The sequence below is a fragment of the Stenella coeruleoalba genome (assembly GCF_951394435.1).
Source record: "Stenella coeruleoalba genome assembly, chromosome: 8".
Taxonomy (NCBI): domain Eukaryota; kingdom Metazoa; phylum Chordata; class Mammalia; order Artiodactyla; family Delphinidae; genus Stenella; species Stenella coeruleoalba.
In genome coordinates, this window is record NC_137154.1 from 104650643 (window position 1) to 104670852 (window position 20210).

At 51.0% G+C, this 20210-nt stretch overlaps 2 long non-coding RNA genes across 7 annotated transcripts in view; one reads left to right on the top strand and one right to left on the bottom strand.

Annotated features, from left to right (window-relative positions):
* Positions 1 to 8148, top strand: part of LOC307190091 — a 287522-nt gene extending 279374 nt beyond the window's left edge. For 5 of the 6 annotated variants that reach the window (XR_013829362.1, XR_013829364.1, XR_013829365.1 and 2 more), the window contains 3 exons: positions 388 to 653; positions 6296 to 6470; positions 7479 to 8148. This is a non-coding gene — a long non-coding RNA (uncharacterized lncRNA). The remainder of the gene's footprint in view (positions 1 to 387; positions 654 to 6295; positions 6471 to 7478) is intronic. The other variant, XR_013829363.1, reaches the window with a different exon arrangement.
* LOC307190092 lies at positions 443 to 17498 on the bottom strand. The gene is made up of 4 exons (XR_013829368.1): positions 17433 to 17498; positions 10974 to 11058; positions 5178 to 5324; positions 443 to 556 (listed from the first exon to the last, which is right to left on the bottom strand). It is a non-coding gene; the product is annotated as an uncharacterized lncRNA (long non-coding RNA).
* Positions 17499 to 20210: the final 2712 nt, after the last annotated feature.

Below are 20210 nucleotides of genomic sequence, written 5' to 3' on the forward strand. Positions count from 1 at the left end.
ACCGTCCTGGGAGCAGGAATCAGGCTGCGCTCTGGACAAAGCATCCTTCTCTCTGGCCTCTTGGGTTGTAAGTCAGAGGTCTCCTGGGCTTTGAAAAACTAGGTGGAGTAGGATTTCTGTGTCAGATAAGAAAATGAGGTGATTAAAGCCTTAGTGAGCCTCTGATGAGGTTGGAGTGGAGCTAGAAACCGTGCCACCCAGAGCGCCTGGTGGGTTGAGTTTGTCCTGCAGACCAGAGTGGGCATGAGAGCCAAGGAGGGCAGAGGGGAAAAATAAAGGAGCTGAGTGATAAGGTTATGTAAAGAAAAACAGAAGAGAAAAACATGGCCTAATCAAAAAGAACCCACTTACATTTTGATTTCTTGTAATATACTTCCTGCTCCACAGTGAGAAGTCCCATCCTCCCGCGTGCTATGTGATACCAGGCAGGGCGAAATCCCTGAGCCCTGGTCGGAACAGCTCTCAGAAAAACATCTGCGTGGATTTGCTGGCTTTCCTTAAACAAGGGCCAGCTCAGCTCCTCCAGGGCCGTGTGCAGCAAAGCTGATGACAGGCTCTGCAAGGAAAATACAAGAAGTTCTCCCTCTGTTACAAGGGGCTCTGTCCTTCCAGACCAGGCTGCAGAGCATCCTCTGGGGGTAACGGCAGTTCAGGTGAGGAGTGAGGAGCTTGAGTGGTGAAGACCTTAAACCAGACCTTGGTTTAAGCACCCAGGTCCTGCCCCACCCCCAGATGACAGGGCCCAGGAGGTTCTTGCTACAGGAAGTGGCTATGGAGGCCGGGCAGGGGGAGAAAAGGCGGGTTGGGAGAGTGGGGTAGGGGGGTGTTGAGTGAGACCTGCTGCCTGGGTCATCGTTGGAGCAAGGAACAAATTCTGCTCAAGTTATGCGATAAACCAATCGATTTCTATCTTGGGAAGTGAGAACTCGAGGGTGTGCCTGTCAGGCCCAGACTCTGCCCTGAACCTCAGTGGGCAACGCCCCCCATCTCAGGTGTGGCCGTGCTGAGTCCTAGAGCTTGTACAGATGGGAGGCCTTGCTGGGCTACATCCACACCTCAGCCCCAGAGGTGATCTGAGCATGCAGTTGCAGTCCACTAATATGATCTTGTAAAAAAGATTTGCACTGCGAGGTGAGGCTCAGCTGCTGTGGCTTCTTGAGACCACTTTCTTCCGTGCATGTGTCCAGCTCGCTCTCGTATCTGTATCGGCTTCTAAAATGCTTTCTCTGCTTTAACACCTTGAGCACTTTTTTTTTTTTTTTTTTTTAGGTAAGAAGTGGATTTATTTAGAGAGAAACACACTCTACAGCCAGAGTGTGGGCCATCTCAGAAGTCAAGAGGCCCCAGGGTACAGGGTGGTTAGTTTTTAATGGACTGGGTAATTTCTTTTTTTTTTTTAACTTCCTAAATTTTATTTTTTATACAGCAGGTTCTTATTAGTTATGCATTTTATACATATTAGTGTATATATGTCCATCCCAATCTCCCAGTTCATCCCACCACCACCACCTACCCCCTACTTTCCCCCCCTTGGTGTCCATACGTTTGTTCTCACAAATGTATGGACACAGATGTAGGGAACAAACGTTTGAACATTTTCTTAAATGTGACAAGTCTGAGTAGCTGGAGCAGAAGGACTGTGGAACCCTCTAGATCATCCTCTCCAATCAGTGGTGCTTCCCAGAGGACCGCCATCTTGGTGGCCTGGAGCCCTAAACCTCGGCCCAGTCCACTCTGTCTTGAGAGCCCATGGAGCAAGCTTCTTCCCTTGGCCTGACATTATCCTCCCGATGGCGGTGAGCAAGTGGGTGTGACATTCAGAGGGCCTAGATATTTGTAATCTTGACCTAACTGGCCTTGATATGACTTAGCCACTCGTGCTTTGGAACGAAAGTGGTCCTGGTGAGAAAGCCGGAGGTGGAGACGGGAGCGATACTCTGAGCACTTGTCCGGTTCTGTATCTCTTGCTGGCTTAGATGCTGGTGGATCCCAGGAACTGATCTCTCATGCTTCCTCCTAATCCCATTTTTGAGGAACACACAAAAACGTTGGCCATATGATTCAGCATACAAATCACATCTTAGGTAATAATTCTAGGACATATGACTAGAAAACGAGTGATAACAAAGAAATGCCTATTAAGCATTAACAATAGATCTTAGACATGGCCATGAGAGGGGCTTCATCCATTGCCCTGTTTCCACCTGTCCTAAGATTTCCAGAGAGAGAGAGAGAGATTGGAAGTAATTAAGTGAAGGATCTACTTTTCTATAATTGGTTAGACCTTAAAGGAAGGATTTGTGTTCATATGAATTGTGCAGAAAGGAATTTTAACCAATAGAGAGGCAGTGGGAGACAACATAGACTGAGAACATAATTCAGAGAAGAAAAGGCTTTCCAGGAAGGACTCACATACACTGCAAACTCCAGTCACAAGAAAGTCCTCTGCGTACTGGAGTGCCCTAGTGAGTGCATTGGATGCATTTATTCATACAGTTAGTAACTGGTCCATAGCTTGTCCTCCCATGGCTAGTAACAGACCTGAACTGCCCTGAAGCCACACCTTGCTGGAGCTCCAGGGTTCCTCAGCCTCAGCACAGTGACATTTCAGGCTGGATCGTTTACTGTTGGGGGAAGGGTGTCCTATGCATCGTAGGATGTTCAGCAGCGTCCCTGCCCCTACCCACTAGATGCCTCTGGCACCCCTCTCCCAGTCACACAACCAAAAAGGTTTCCCGACCCTGCCCCATTGTTCCCAGGGGACGAAATCCCGCCTCTCCCCCATGGTGAGAACCAATGAGGTAGAGGAATGACATCTCTTTTCTCCAATGTTTCCCAACAATTAAGTTCGCTCTTTGGGGAGCCCAGAGGGACAGAAGGCATCATTCCGCATGATGCCGATCCCCAGCAGGCTGACAGAGTGGAGGAGTGCGGACCACATGTGTGCCCTGAGTTAAGGATTCCCGTCTGGGGGTGGAGGTGTGAAAGGTCACCGTGACAGCAGTCACTCCCACTCCCACCCCCAGCTCCTGGGTTTCCCATGAACAAACCCCACCGAGTGCTGAGTGAGCCAGATCCTGCTGAGGCTGTGAGAAAACAGGCGTTCTGGATTCAGAACATTAAAACAACTCTTTGGCAACAGGCAATGACTAGAGCAGAGATGAATAATGACATGTCTCCCTAGAAGAATCCCTCTTATTTTCATAGGAATGATATCTTTGTGTGCAGAGGCACGGGGGAGAATGCTGTCTATACACAAAATGCTCCCCAAACATGTGACGTTATCCCAAAAACTCCGAAGAGGAGGATATAACTTCAAAAACAAACCAAAAAAAAAAAAATGCGAAACCCTCTTGGCTCTGTAGACAGAGCTGATACTTCCTCTATATTGAAAAAACAATGCTTCTGTGGTCAGTCACAGCTGAATGCTGTTGGGTGAGGTAACCCTGGGGTTTCCATGGAGACATGTTTTCCAGTGATGCCTGCATCAGGACACTTCACTGTGCTGCTTCTCATCTGCAGCTGAGCCCCTGGATGCTGAGGGAAGAAAGTCATGCCCCAAACTGAGACACACCCCAAAAGGGAAAAAAGCCATGGCACCAGGGAGACTTTCCAAACCCTTTCTATCGGCGGACCTCAGAGTCCCCGTGCATAAGGAGACCCATCTGGGGACAGCAGTGGTTTCTGAGCCTGCAGTGAAGGTAAGACAGAGACGGGGTAGAGTGGAACGTGCGTGAAGACCAGGCGTAGGAGACTGACTCCTCCCACTGGTGCTCAAGTCCAAAGAGGCGTCTGCTTTGAACTCTCCCTTTGAAGTGGGAGCTGGCCCTTGCTGCCAGCATTCTGGGTTCTCAAAAGAGGAGACATTTCTGTTGCCACAAATAGATTAGAAAAGGCTTTTGACAGTAACATTTGGCTGGATTCAGGGACTCTGAATTCTCCTGGAATAAGATTCATGAGCAGTCAGGCCGTGATGCTAACCCATGAATGTCACGCACTTTATGGTGGGACTCAGCATGGCTGTTTTTCACAAGGAGCAATATTTATGTGACCCAGACAGGTGCCTACACAGCTTGAGATGCAACTCAGGCTCCCGTTCCTAATGGCTTTCTCTCTAAGGACCGACTCGTGTCCAGAAGAGGCTGGATCAGTCTCTGACAAGTGATGTCTCATGGTTGATGTATCTGTTTCCAATAAGCCAAGTTTTATAGTCTGTTAGTGGACTGACTGCAGAGTTATAAAAAGTTGATCTCATAAAAGAGAAACATGAGTGGTTGACACATCACATTGTATCTGTGTCACTCTGTGCTCTGGCAGCTGCACTGGCCCTCATTTATAGCAAAGGAGGTGACATAAAAGCAGAATAATCGGATTTCAAGTATAATGGGGATTTCTCTACCCCATGGGGCTCTGAAGGGTGAGGACTATTGTGGGACTTCTGGTTTCCAAGGAAATATATTTTCCGTGCCACTGCTGAGATGTACTCAGTAAATTCCAAAAGGAATAAGGCAGAGTGGAATGGCTTCTAGCTTCTTTAGAGTGAGAACTGATCAATTTTTTGAAAGAAATAAAAACTAAAGAAATAAAGACTACAAACTAATGTTCTTGAGGCTTTCAAGACTTTACCTAATCAAAGAATCTTTCTGAAAATATCATGGCGTCAGTTTTCACTTCTGGTACGTCTAGTTGCTGGGAGAGGTAGAGAAACAGTATCTCCTTTTAAGAACAACTCCAGTCCTGAATATCCGCCCTGCTTTGCAACCTGACCAAGACATGCTTCTATCCCGGTTGCCCTGCCTTGTTTCAAAATTTTATTCCAACCAGTGTTCTAAACAGGGATGCAAGGAGAGGACCACCCATCGTGTGACGCAACACAGACCACCCATCATCACCTGATGCAGAGACAGAATCATGACGCAGAGAAAGAGAATTACTTGTAAACCTATACGTGGATGGGAAGGTCATCAAGACCCGAGGCTACTCCAGGGACTAGTCTTCCCTCGTTGTGTCAGTTTTTATCTTCATAAAACTCTGTCTCCTGTCTCTACCAGCTGGCTTCCTCACCCTTAGCTCCCACGTGGCAATTTGAACCCAGCTTTGGATGCCCCAGCTTTGACTCAACCTCAATGTGCCCTTCATTTGACCTCGGCCACTGATGCCTCAGTCCCCCAACTCACCTTTTCCGGCCATCATAGAGCTTTGGCAGCCTGTAGACTGGCTGCCCCAGGTCCTTTGCTTGCTCCTTGGGCTCCAGGAACAAGAGAATTGTGCTGCCACGGCTGCCAGGCATGTGGTAGAGCATGTTCTCTGAGAGGGGCTGTGCCCTGCAAGTAGAGATCAACCTCTTAATAGGCCATTGGCCGCCATCCCAGATCTGAAAGACATCACTCCATCCCTCCATGATTCAGCTCCAACTTTCTTTTCTGACCTTCCTTCTAGCCCAAATGAAGCACTTGCTGGTCCTTGAGGACCTATTACAGACCAGGGTTCTTGGCCTCCTTAATCAATAGAAGTTGATCAGAGGCCAGACAAGAAATTCAGGCAAGGCTTTATTGGGGGCTCTTGCTACAGCAGGCGGGAGCAAGAAAACAAGTAACAGGTTCCCGTGTTTGCTTCCTAAGTGTGGGGGCGAGCTGCTTCCTTATATGGGGTGAGGGTAGGGGCAGGTCCAGGGGTCAGGCTGGAGGGGCAGCTTAGGTGGTCTGCCCACCCCTTTGGTGGTGGTGAGGGCAGTGGGCATGCGCAGTACCCTGCTTTTGCTCCCGGCTCTTCAGAAGCAGCAGCTGGGTTTTTGGTCTCTTTGTATCTTATTGTTCATAATTTACCCCAGCTGCTCATGCATGCAGTTATTTTTAGTCCCTTATAAGTTTCTTTGTATCCTGTTGCTCAAGGAGACGTGTTTCCAGGTGCAAGCCCCACAGCAGAGGGTGCCAGGTCCCAGCCTGTCTCAGACCCTCAGCTCTTTCGACTCTGTGGATTTTCTCCACATATGGGAACCCTGCCACAATCCCCAGCCCCAGCCATTTTTCAAGGCTCATTCTTTCTGTAACGCTTTCTCTGATCCTGCCTGATTGATTGAAAAAAAACAAAAAACAAAAAACTCCACTCCCCTCTGACCCCGCTAAGCATGTCTCATCGCAATGCGCTGTTGCCACATCCCAGCAGAAGGGGAGCCGATCTCTCTACCCCTTGAACCTTGGGCTTGTTTTGGCCAATGGAATATCAGCAGACGTGACATATGGAGGGGCTGGAAAAGTGCTTGTGCATCAGGGCTTTTCCTCTCTCTTGCTGCTAGGGACCTTTTTTCCACCAGGAGAGTGAGGCTGGACCACATTTGGAGGACAAGAGGTCCCCTCCATCCCAGCCATCCCAGATGGGTGAGCAAGGCCCTCCTAGGTCACCTGGCACTGCTGAGCCAGCCGCAAACAGAAGAACCGACTGGCCCATTGCAGAATCGTGAGAGGCAACAGGTAGGTGTCCTCTGAGTCACTGAATTTTGGAGCGGTTCGTTATGCAGCAAAACCAAACTGATGTCCCATCCCTTTGCATCCTCCACATTGGAATCGCTCTCCTTTTTCGAAGCCCCATAGTATTTTGTCAGTATCTTTTATTGGACATTTGTCACTTTCTACATTTTCTCATCATCATTTATGGAAACACTTAACATCAGTGAGAGAATAAATTACTTGAGGGCTGAATTCATGCTTGATTCATTTTTGTATTTCACCCAGCTTCCACTCCCACAGCATCTAACTAACCCTGACATGGAGCAAATGACCAGCAGTGTTTGTAGGGTGAATCGGTGAAGGAGGGGCAGCGTGGAGCCATGAGTGAGGACACAGATTTTAGAATTCCTGGGTGAAAACCCCAGCTCTGCTGCTTACTGACGGAGTCGCCCTAGGACAGTTGTTAAGTCATTTTATTTTGCCTCGGTTTCTTCATCTATAAAAGGGGGGAAATAGCAGAATCTACATCGTGAGGTTGTTATAAGGATTAAATGAATTGGCAGTTGTTGTTTGTGAAATAAATAAATGAGAGGCGCCCACTGCTGCCTCTAGTCCGTCCAGCCAAGGCCACACTCAGCGGCAGCTCCATTCTCCACGTCCGCCAAAGGGCCTCTTTTTTTAAAATATTAAACAATCAATTAATTGATCTTTAAAACTTGAGATATAATTGACATATAATATATAAGTTGAAGGTATACAACATGTTGGTTTGATGTATTTATATGTTGAGACATGATTATCACCACAGTGTGATATGTTTCATGTTTGCATCTTAAAATTAGGTAAATGACCTCATCTTTCAAGCTCGAATTCATTTTTAGTTTTAATTTGATTTTATACAATGTATAGACAGTTCCCTGTTCTCTGCGTTTAGAAGTATAAACAACATAAATCTGTTAATTCTGTACATAATATTTGTAATTATGATGTAACGCTATCCTATCCTTAAAACATTTAAAATAAACCCTTTAGGGCTTCCCTGGTGGCGCAGTGGTTGGGAGTCCGCCTGCCGAAGCAGAGAACACGGGTTCGTGCCCCGGTCCGGGAAGATCCCACATGCCGCGGAGCGGCTGGGCCCGTGAGCCATGGCCGCCGAGCCTGCGCGTCCGGAGCCTGTGCTCCGCAACGGGAGAGGCCGCAACAGTGAGAGGCCCGCGTACCGCAAAAAAAAAATAAAAAAAAAAAATAAAAATAAAATAAACCCTTTATGTGCAAAAAAAAAGTCTTGAGCCTCGTCTACTGAGTAACAGAATCTGACAGTCAACTGGTCCAATGAGCCAGCGTAAATAGAGATGGCTGGCCTCTGCCCGGGCTCCCCCGCTGCTTTGGAGCAGAGGGAAATTGAAAAGGAGATCGTTGTTAAAAGCATGGTCTTTGGAGCCATTTGGACCACGATGTGCTTCCCTGCTTTATCAGGCACTGCTCAGGGGAGCCTGGGAAGACGACCCATCTCTCTGAGTCCCCATTTCTTCATCTTCATTGGACACGCAGCCTTCACCCCTCCTCCACGCCCTTCTGTTGTTACTGCTACTTCTGTCTCTGCTACAGTGGCTGTGCCATCTTGCCTGAAGGAGATGCTCATGCCAGGGATATCTGCCAAAGGCCCCACTTTAATTCAACCAATTAAGGACTGCCTGGAAATACCCTCTTCATGTCCTGTAACCCGTTTTGCAAGGGCTGTTGAGTTCTGCCTCCATATGTGGTGGCCATTTGCACAGCTGTGAAACACCTCCTCCAACAAGTACCACTTGTTACTCCACAGTGGTAACAAGCTGTGAGCCTGGACTGGCCAGACCAAATGCCACAGGGAATAGAAGAGAGAGTGGTGTTGGAGAATGTGGCTGCACTGGACTCTTGATTTCACCTTCCAAATATCTTTTCAATCTGTCCATTCCCACAGCTGCCGCCCTAAGCCAGGCTCCTATCCTGTCTTACCTAGACAGCTGCAAATGCCTCCGTCTTACTTGAGATACCCCGAGAAAGCAGAGCCTAAAAGGACTTCTTTGCAGATTGCTTATTTAGGAGTAATCCCAGGAATCAGCAGTGAGGGACAGGCAGAGTGGGAGATGAAGGAACGTCTATATAAGAGTGCGTAAGTGAGGTCGCAGTCGTGGGACCTAAACCCAACCTGGGACCTGAAGAGTGGGTCCTGATTGCCCATGAGGAGTGTTTATCCAACGGCTCCCATTCTCCACTGGCTGAGGGTTGCTCCTGGAAGCACAAATTCTCCTGCACATTCAGATCATTCCTACATGTGCACCAACAGCTTCCCTGGCACCGGTGTCACTGGAGAGGCCCCAGGGAAGGCGGCATTTGAGGTGAAGCCCACCTGGGAGAGTCCACCATGGCCATGGCCATGGCTGAATTCAAAGGGGGTGCTGAACAGGTGTGGGGCAAGGCAGCTAAGGTTTCCTGTACAATCTCCTAACTGTACAGTCTCTTCCTGTACAATCTCTACCCTTATCAGTGCTCGCTCTTCTCTACACAGGAGCTACAGTGATTACGTTTTCAAAACGTTAAATGGATCTGTCACATATACCCTCTGAACCCCCAGGGCTTAAATCAGTGCTATGGATAAAGATCTCAATCCTAAGATGGCCTAGGGAGCCCTGCCCACCTCTGCCCACTGCTCCTGCCCACCTCTGCCCACTGCTCCTGCCCACCCCCACCTCACTCTCCGGGAATGGGCCACCCTACCTCCTTGCCATCTTGTCCAAAGTGCTGTGCCCACTCTGACCACAGGGCCTTTGCACATGCCGTTCCTTCTTTCACTAGCACACCCCTGTTTGTCCTTTACCTCTCAGCTCAAGCGTTGTTTCTACAGAGGAGCCTTTTGAACCCCATCTCTGGGATGGGCCAGGGTCCTTTGTCAAGCCTGTTGGAGGACCCGACAGTCTCCTTTTAGAGGATCTGGTGGCAGCATTTACCTGAGTGGGGGCAGGGGGACGGTAGCTGGAGGGGAAGTCTGGGAGAACAACTGACTTCTCGCTGCATAGCCTTTGGGACCTTTGGAAATTTATACCCTGTTCTCATGTTGCCAACTAAACTATTAGGTAATTAAATCTAAATCAGAGCAATAAAACAACTGCAAAAATCCTAATTGGGGGCTTCCCTGGTGGTGCAGTGGTTGAGAGTCTGCCTGCCGATGCAGGGGACGCGGGTTTGTGCCCCGGCCCGGGAGGATCCCACATGCCACGGAGCGGCTGGGCCCGTGAGCCATGGCCGCTGAGCCTGCGCGTCCGGAGCCTGTGCTCCGCAACGGGAGAGGCCACAACAGTGAGAGGCCCGCGTACCGCAAAAAAAAAAAAAAAAAAAATCCTAATTGGCCAACTGGTCGTTCTGGTTTCTGTGTCTGGATGGCTGCTCCTTAGGGACCCTGCCTGTCCCAGGGCCTCCTCTCCCCCTGAGCCCGCTCACGGCCAAGCTGCATCTGAATGCTGCGGGACATGTCTTATTCTCTTCCGGAGATGAGATGGGTCGGGAGAATGTATCTTCCTGGTTCCTTGAGTGTATGTTTTGCCCTTTATTCAAGATTTGTGCTCCCGCCACTTCCTGAAGGGCTTATGCTGGCTGAGAGCCTGGGATGCCGTGTGGGGAGCATCACACTTCTAGGACTCTCTCCGAGAAGCAGATGGAGATGTTTCAGTCACCTGATTTGAACAGATCACAAAACTTAGGCAATAAGTTTGACTTTTAAACTCTCTGGCAACCAAGCCGAAAAAAGGGGAGCAAAGTTCTTGGCTTTGGAAAAATTTCATCCAGGAAATGTGTCTGAGTTTCAGAGGTTCAGGAAGAGCTGCTAATTTTTAAACTTTCTCTCCAAAGACTCAGACTGCCTTCCCTAAGCACAGTCCCTTCCTTCTTCTGTCTAACGGCTTGATTGATGTATAGTTGATACACAATAAACTGCACGTGTTAATGAATACAGTTTGATGAGTTTGGACACATGTGAACACCTGTGAGGCCATCACCGTTTTCAGAGTAATCGACATAGCATCACCTCTGCAGGTGTCCTTGTTTGATGTCCCGTTTGATGGTTGTGTAATGTAGTGACAACACTTAATGTGAGACCTACTCTCTTAACAAATTTTTAAGTATACAACACAGTATTGTTGACTATAAGCCCTACACGGTACAGCAGATCTCCAGAACTAATTCATCTTGTGTAACTAAAACTTTATACCAGTTGGGCAGCCACTCCCCACTTCGCCCCTCCCCCCTGCCCAGTAACCACTGTTCTACCCTCTGCTTCTACGTCTATTTGAGATTCCTCATATAAGGGGCATCACGCGGTACATGCCCTTCTGTGTTTGGCTTTTTTCACCGAGCACACTATCCTCTAGGTTCAACCATGTTGTCGCAAATGGCACCCAGTGTCCATCAACAGATGGGTGGGTGAAGAAAACACGAAATGTACATACAGGGGAATATTACTCAGCCTTTAAAAAGAAGGGAAGCAGGACTTACCTGGCGGTCCAGTGGTTAAGATGCCACGCCTCCACTGCAGGGGGCACAGGTTCGATCCCTGGTTGGGGAACTAAGATCCCACGTGCTGCGCAGTGTGGCCAAAAAAGAAAAGAAAGAAAAAAAGAAAGAGAAAATAAGGAAAAAGAAGGGAAGCAGTCCCTCTCTTCTTCATTCATCCTTTTTTAAAAATTTAATTTTTATTTTATATTGTAGTATAGTTGATCTTCATGAATCTGTGTTTTTAAGCTCTCACCCCTCAAAACATGCCTCCCCTGACTCTCCTGTGCCTCGGTTCTCTCTCCCCCTTGTCCTCTCCCCACTCTTGCTTCTCCCCCTTGTCTCCCCACCCCCAACCCCCTAACTCTGTCTCCCTGCCCTTTCACACACCCATCCACAAGCTTCCTGTTCCTTCCATTTTCACCATCTGAAGTGCTTCCTGCAACATGCAAGACTTGAAAGGGAACAGAACAGGACTCAGCTGTCCCTGAACTTTCCTTCCCTTCCCAGCCCTTTCCCCAAGGGCTTCAGAATATTTCAGGCCCAGTGCACCTCTCTCCTTCTGCAGATGCGCCACTGCCATCCCTCATAATGTTACCGACCAGGGTTCTTGGCTTTCCCCAATCAACAGAAATTGATCAGAGGCCACACAAGGAATTCAGGCAAGGCTTTACTGGGGGCTCCTGCTACAGCAGCGTGGCGGGAGAACAGACAACAGGTTCCCTTGCTCCCTCCCTGGGTGGGGGAGGGAAGCTTGCTCCTTACATGGGGTGAGGGTAGGGGTGTGTCCAGGTGCCAGGCTGGAGGGGTTGCGTGTTTCACCCACCGCTCTGGTGGTGCTGAGTGCAGGGGGCATGCACAGTACCCCGCTTTTGCTCCCAACACCCTGTTTTTGCTCCAGGCTCTTCAAAAGTGGCAGTTGGGTTTTTTGGTCTCTTTATATCTTTGGGGTCCAGAATTCGTCCCAACTGCACATGCACGCAGTTATTTTTAGTCCCATAGAGCTTCTGTGTATTTTGTTGCTCCAGGAGAGATGTGTCCAGGTGCAAACACTGCAGCAAAGGGTCCCAGGTCCCAGCCTGTCTCAGTAAGAGCCGGAGAGCAACTTCCCCTTGGGCTTCTTGGGGACGGGGAGGCATCCACCCCATCTGCCTCCCGCCTCGCCGCTGTGCTGTCAGGCACCTCCCAGCCAGGTGCACCCGAGGCCCAAAGCCAACACCAAGTTTCCTGCTGGGCCGGGCGAGTGAAGCGTCGCCCCCGCTCTCCTGCATCCCAGCCTCAGACAGCTGCTCCCCACCAGGAACACGTGATTGATGGAACCTCTCCAGAGAAATCCGCCTCGGCCTGCGCTGTAGGCAGAGCTGCTAATGATCACAGTTTAAATGGCTTTGGCAACAACAGAGCACAGAGGTCTTTAAAAGAGAGTCATCCCTTGTCTATCAGAAGAGCAGAGCCAGTTGTTAATACTTTATTACAGTTTATCTCCAGAGATGGGGGTGGAGAAGGGAGGCCTGGGGAGTTATTTCCATGTGTAGATAGACTCAGGCCTGACGTTTGTATGTCACCCGTGGCCAGAGTTCTTTTTTCTTTTTACTCCAGAGAGGAAAAGTAAAACTGAAGCTGCCCACTTAGCAGCTCAAGGCATCTCGTGCTGCTCAACAGCAGCTGGCACCGGGATGCCTTGGAGCTGTGTCCTCGTCACCAGGGATCTCTGTGCAATGGGCACAGCCCCAGCAGCCTTTCTGCCCCACGAGGCCAGGCGCGTGAGCGCTCCTTTGGGATCCTTCCCAAATCAGTCTGGGACCAAAGGATATCAGCTGCTGCCCCCAAATCAATACACTGTCTTCCACCATTTGCCTTCTTCTTGTTTGGATGTCTTTGGAATTTGTGTCTGAGAAGAGCGTCCTGGGACGTTTGTAGGTGAGGCTTGTGGACTGTGAGCTGGGGGAGAGATGGGGAGAGGTCGAGTGGTGTGAGGAGGAGCTGGTGGTAGTTTAGCACGGTTATTAAGGGTGGAAGTTGTTGGGGTGGGGGTGGGTATCGCTGTGGGCAGAATGTAGCCTTGGAGCCTGGAGACTGGATTAGACAGGCTCCGGGATTGGAGCAGGGGACTCAGGACATTTGAGGTAAAGGTTTTGAACCCATGAAGGCCTTTCTTTGTCTCTGCATCTCATCCCTTCTTGCTTCCTTCATTCCCTTCTGCATTCATGCATCAGAAAATACCAGCGTTTTGCATAGCACAGGGAGATCAGCTCGGTGCTTTCTGACCATCTAGAGGGGTGGGATAGGGAGGGTGGGAGGGAGACGCAAGAGGGAGGGGATATGGGGATATATGCATACGTATAGCTGATTCACTTTGTTATACAGCAGAAACTAACACAGCATTGTAAAGCAATTATACTCCAATAAAGATATATTTTTTTTAAAAAGTAGCCATGGTGAGGAAAGTTCTCACTTAGTCTTTGTAACCATCTTTAAAAAGAGTAGAGGATGTCCTATTCTATTATTCTATAACTACTGCTTTATAGACATATATTAAATTTAACAATGTAAAACTTTTAAATTATCTGTTAAATCTTATTTACAGAAAAAAAAGAAAAAGAAAATACCAGCGTTTGCCAGGTGCCAGCTCCTGGCGACACAGCGGTGTAAAGACAAATGTATTTGTTCTCCTCACAGGGCTTCCACCCTCTTTGCCTCTCTGGGCAAGGCCCCCAGAGGTGAGTCATTCTACTGCGGGAAGCTAACTCCACCCCCGAGGCCTGATGGAGGGGCTCTTGTCCATAAACAGCTACCATGGGGCACAGCAGGAGGTGGGCAGATGTTGCTGGAGAGGGCACAGCAGCGGCCCTGCCAAAAACAGCCCTTAAATGGAAAACATGCAGGCAGCTCATGGCTTATTAAGTGAGGTTGTCTGACAAACCAGCGGATCTAGCCTGGAGAGGAGAAGGCAGGGTGGGCGGGGCACGCTACAGGATCTTCAAGATCTGAAGGGTGTCACAGAAGGAAAAAGGTGGAGGCGTTTATCGTGACCTCAGAGAACACAGTTTACAATGCTGGCTGGAAGCTACAGGAAAATTAATGTTGGCTTAATGTAAGGAAAAATTATCTAAAACATACAGCTGTCTGGAAACACGTGTGCTGCTCCCTTGAGGGGAGGAGTCCGCCTCCTTGGAGGAGACAGGCAGCATCTGTACCTCCTGCTGGTCACGGCGCAGGAGAGACGCCTGCACAGGGTGCACAGTGTGTCTGCACGATACCCAGTGTCCCAGCTAATTTTATGATTTTGAGATGCTATGAAACATTGAGCAACTTTATCTTAAAAACCACCACCACTCAATTTTAATTTGAGGGCTCCTTTCACATACAACTTTCTGTGGAGTGGGGAAGAAAGTTTCCAAGGCCTTGCCCGTCTCTGCTCCCTCTGGAAAACCATCGGAGGCACCTTCTCTCTTGAGTGTGTCATCTGGTAAACTCTGGGCAAACAGGGCCCAGTGCCTTATAAGCACAGGGAGGTTACACACGCTTCTGCGACCCTGGAAAACACACACTGTCCTTGTCCTGGTCTATGGTTCATTTTCAGATGGTGCTCTGAGGTCTTAATTCATTCTTATTTCCTTTTCTCAGGTTGAAGAGGCGAGAGTTAAATGCTGGTGGGTGAGTTGCCACCAGGATCGCTTCCCTCTGAGAAAGGAGCGTCACTCTGAAGGGAAGCTGGAATTCCTGGGGAATTTGGGGCCACGCCTGGGATGGCAGTGCAAGCAGAAGGCATCTGCCATGCACAGGGAGTGTCTCTCTGGGGTTCGCCATGGCCATGAGTCTGACCTTTGACTCTCCCTGGTGGCTTGTCCCCAGGCCTGAGTGCTGGGCTGGATCCTACACGTGGCTGCCGCCACCTGGAACTTGCCTGAGCCAGCCCCCCAGGTTCTGGGCCTTTCCTTGTGAGGCAGGGGTGGGCACTGCAGGGAAGGGCAGGGTGTGGGGAGTAACCATGTTAGCGATCGTGACTCTGGAGTCTGGCGCCGGAGGTCGTTTCAGCTTTGGGTGCCGGGGGGTGCGGGGGCGGTGTCATGCCAGGGCAGCGTTGCCTTGGTAAAGGCTGCCTTCCTGCCTGGAAGAGACTTGAACCCGCTTGGAGGTTTTCAAAACCAGCTGGATTGCAGAAAAGAAAGAGGATGTCCTTCCTGTCACCTTTGATCTATCATGTTCTTCCTTCTCGTGCACATCATGCCCACGTTGCTAAAACCACTGCATTTTTCCCAGGCAGCATCTCCTTGGTCGAGAGCCCAGGTGTTGTTACAAGCTGCACCCATGCCCTGGTATGCCCGTGACATGGCCTGCCCCACGGGAAAGGAGAGACACCGGCCCTTCGGAAAGACACTCAGTGACACCAGAGCCAGAAGCAAGGCTGACGGAGCCTCTCCCCACCCCCCTGTCTCCAAATGTAGCTGTTTTCTAACGGTCCCCCAGGAAGGAGATCTGGCCCTTGCTTCAGCATCCTGCATCAGCTTCTAACAGCCCCATGTGGGCTGAATGCTCCAGGAGGAATCCTGTGCCCCGTGGGCCCTCTCTGTGTATCTCCGTCACCGTGGCATCAGGCTCCTTCTAGCCCTGTTTCACTCAACGTTGATTGCAGCCTTAATACTCAAATTCTTGATGAAATCCTCTCTTTGACTTTTGCTAACTTATAACACCCCTTCAAAGCCCCTGGGGTCCCAGAGGCACTGGGTTCTGGACCAAACACCAGGCGCCATCCCCCAGTCCCCCAGGTGAGTGTAGCCAGCGCGTCTCTAAAATGCCAAGTGACCAGGCTGCAAGGGGACAGCCTGCCAAGGGTGCCTTTGCTGATGGAGTGGGGCCTGGCAGGCTCGGGCGGTGCAGGGTGTCCCGTTACTCTGTGGCTTGACCTGGTTCACCGTCGGCTGAGGCCGGAGCCCAGACGGCAGGCCCGACTCAGCTGTATCCTCTGGTCCCACACAACATCTTCGTCATGAAGCTTAGCAAGGACTGCCGAGTTCCTCCTTCCTGTTACTCCAGAATCATGCTCTGGGAGGGAAGGTGCTCCGGCCGGCCTGTCTTGGAAGACTAGGTTGAGGCTCCTAAGGTGGGATTTCAGCCCCTGTGGGGCTTTGACGTGCAGGGAAAGGAGAGGGGGCTGCTGAAGGTCTCACTGAAGTGCAGAGACCCAAAGCCATACGCGGAGCGTGAGGAATCCAGCGCAGGCAGCAGATTCATTAGGCCAGTCTGGGAAGGCTGCTTCAGTCTTGGCGACGGTCGAGCTCCCAGGGGTCGTGACTACACCGCATATTTACTTGAATTCCCTCACATAACCCAGCACAGAGATTTGCCCAAGTGGACAGACTAGGTCAGCGGAGCAGGGGGTGCAGCCTGGAGCCTGACTGTCTGGGTTCGGATCCCTGCTCTGTCATTCAGCCTTGGGACGTGGCGGCCGCGTCAGCCGCCCTCTCTGGGCCTCGGTGTACTTGTCTGTTCAATGGAGGCAGCGAGAATCCCTGCTTCTGAGGCCGTTGCATTTATAACAGTGTTTGGCTGACTCGTTCCCACTGTGCAGCGCCCAGCAGGCACTGGTAGAGGAGAGCGGAATCCAGGGGGCATCAGACTGGCGGCTGCCCCCGGGCGTAGACTTGGGCCCCTTGTCTCTGGCACTTATCTTTAACCCTGGTGTTTGTCAACTGTTTTACACGTTGGGGACTTTTGGAATTACTCAAATCACGTGACCAAGACGGCCCAGAAGAAGCCGGCACGAGGACTGAAACTCCACCGCGAGGCCGTGAGCAAGGACCAGCTGCGTCCTTTCTACGGTTCGCGCTCGGGCTCAAATGTACGGCTCAGCGGTGCCGGGCTCTGGGTTACGCCGCCCGCCTCCTCTTGAGTCCAGGGGTGTGTCAGGAGTGGGGCACACCCCGGGGCCCCAGCCCAGAACGCCGCTCAGATGAGTCTCCATGGGAATTTGTACTTAGCCCCTGGCCTTGCTGGCCCCAGGCTCTGGCCACCTGAGAAAGTGGCCGGAGACGACAGAAAATCACAGGATAAGTCACAGGCCAGGTGTCCAGGGAAGGGCCTGCGAGTGACCGTCCCGGGAGTCTTGTGCGGGGGAGGACGCCCTAGCAGAGGAACCCATGCTCAGCTCGGGCCCTCCCCGACCCCTCCCTCCCGAAAGCCTCAACCGACAGAAATCATCCCCAAGCGTGGGCGCCCGGCTTCTCTCACCCCTTCCCTTGCGCTAAGCTCGCTGTCGGGCAGGCACTGCCTCTGCCAGGCCCCTGGGCTTCCCTGGGCCCCGAGCTGCCCAGAGAACACCAGCAGGATGACTGCTGGCCCAGCTGTTTGGAATCATTCTGAGGATGAAGACAGTTAAGCTTGGCAGGAAGCCCGCCAACAAACCCCATCTCTTCTGTTGCACTCCCAGCAGTCCCTGTTCTCTCGTCCTCTCCTCCTCACCTTTCTATCCGTCCGTAGGCGGCTAAGAGCGTCGGCCAACAGGCCTCCAGTTCCAGAGGCACCGGCTCAGTCCTGTGGCTTTGGAGAGTCTGGGTACTGGGGGAAGGGCTAACGGGATTCCGGAAGCCTCCCTCCCCGGGGAGGCGGGGCCAGATTCAGCCAAGGCCCCACCCTCTGTGCGAGGAGATGGCGTGCATTCCCCAGGCTGCCGACCTGCTCTGTGCAGCAGACGCTTGGCCGTGGCGGCGGATGTGGAAACTGAGGCAGGGCTGAGGGAGGCTGTGGGCAACCCGGCATCCACCCAGGACCCCCTCAGGCTCTGCGCTCTGGCGAGCTCAGCGCTGCATCTGAAGAAAGTCCTCCGACAACTCGGTTCCCCCTGCAAAGGCAGGACCAGCTGAAGAAGGGTCTGGAACTGGAGGGGCCCTGGGACAGCCAGGGAGGAGGTGACAGGGACAGCTGTGGTCCCTTTTAGTTCCCAGGCTCCACACCACTGCTGAATTCCTCTGAGCAGTGTCAGGGTCCCCGCAGCCGCTGTTTTCCCACTGCTGTACCCCAGGGTCTAGAGCTGTGCTTGGCACATGGTGGCCTCTTGGCAAATCCGCCTCGACTGGGAACGGGCAGCACGGAGAGGGGCAGCAGGGGCTCTCAGGGCTCCAGGGCCCTTTCTGTTTCAGTCTTAGAATGGCCTGGAGGTTGGGGCGGGGGACCAGGGAAGCGGGCGCAGTGTGTCTCCAAGGCTCTCAGCCACCCCACCCCCACCCCGCCATCCCTGCCCGCCTTTACCCCACTGCCACCCCGCCGCCCTGCCACCCCATTCCCACAGCTTCCCTCCCCTCCTCCACCCTCTGATGTTAAGATGTTCACATTCGGTCTCACCTCGGTTGTCTTAAGTGTCAAAGTCTTAAGCCAAAGAAATAAATCTCTAAGATGACTGATCTCAGGCGTCAACAGGAGAGAGGAAGGCCTGTCTTGGGGAGGGGGTGACAATGGGGACTTCAGGGGCACAGAAAATTCCCATGAGACCCAGCTCCCCGGCTCCCAGCCCAGGGGTGCCTTTCTGCTCAACACAGCCCCTCACTGCAGCCAGTCCAGGGGTCAGCGGTCTGCGAGGGCGGCTCCCCAGCTCACCTTCCCAGCTGCCTGGGTGTGGCCTGGGGACCGGGAGCCTGGGCTTCCAGAACAGACGATTTCAATTTAAGGTGGCATTTGGGGAGAATACTGTTCCATTTGCTCGCTTTTCTTAGTCCTCCCTGCAAAACTTGATTCGATCAGCAGTGGATGAGAAAGGCCTGTTCTCATCCACTGAAAGAAAGAAAGGCCTGGGTTCCCATCGGGAGGAGGGCACTTGTGGGGTAAAGAAACAGAGGCCGAGCAAACACTGGGTGGCCCTGAGCCCACCACACTCCCTGGTGGTTGACCTTTCATCCCATATGGGACCCCAGAAAAGGCACGAGAGCACAGGGAGCCCCAGTGATGATTACGCCCAGGGACACATACCTGCTCATTGCCTGGTTCCCATTAAACCAGCCTGATCTCTTTAGGCCTTTGTTTATTTTCACGGCTGATGCAACCCAAGCAGACGGATGAGTCTGAATCTTTCTTTTTCTTATGTTGTTTCCTGTTTAGTTGAACGTGTTCAATATTTCTGTGCATATTCATCTCTCATCTGATGCTGCCAAAGAGAACCATGGCCCTTATTTCCTCTTCCAAAGCCATGGTCTGGACACGGTTCATCGTCAAAGGGAGAGAATCTTTGGGAAAGATGAAGGGTTTCGGTCCAGCCTCTACACCCTTTTGGAGTTGGACAAGCTGAGTTTCTAAAGTGAAATTGTTGGCTGGACTCAGAGTCCCAGCCCTGGGCCAGAATGAGATGTTCAGGAAAGGTGTTTCTAGGAGGCATGTTGCTCTGAAAATTTCCAAGTCTGGGCTTGAGGATTTGGGATAAAGTGACCCTCCTACCTTTCTCTCTTTCTCTTGGTTTCCTCGGAGATCCCTCTACCAGCCTAGCTCTGGGCCTGGCCAGAAGTAATGGCCCTGGGTTTGGAAACATCCCCAAGTATAATCTCCTCCAAGGGTTTTACCCTTCACTTGGAACTCCACTGGGCCTTTTAAAGTAGATTGAATCCATATGTTTCTGATTCATTTACACTTAACTCATCAGAATGTTCCCTTTTTTATGAGTGATTTGTTGTCTTAAGATGCCTTTTGTAGTCTTGTTTATAAGCATTTCTTTTACCCTTAGAAACAAGATACCATGTCTTGTTAAAGCATGGGGGTAGGGGCAGTGGTGGTAAAAATATAACTTCAGGTCTGAGTTTTGGTTCACAAGAGGAAATGCAGTGTTTCAGCAGAGCTCTTTGGTTGGTCAAAAGATTTCTGTATTTGCTCAGAGCATGAGATGGGCAGTGGCTCTCCACACCCCTCCTCCTAGGTTGGAAACTTAGTGAGTGCTTCTCTGAGCACCAGTGTAACACTAGGCAAATTGCTTCATGTCTTTTCTCCTCAAATCCTTCATCTGTAAAATGGGGCTGCTAATACTCCCTGCCTCACAGGGCTGTCGTGGTAATAATGTGTTGAGGCTGTTGCAAAAGCATGAGTCATACAGAATTAGCAAGAGTTCCTTTAAACAGTGCCAAGCCCATGCATTGCTCTGTCCTTTCCTTCCTATGCCACCCCTCTAGTCCACTTTAACTCCAATTAATCCTCCAGGACTGAGTTCAAACATCACCTGTTCTAAGACCTTCTCTGCTCACCAGCCTTGATCGTCAGTTTCTC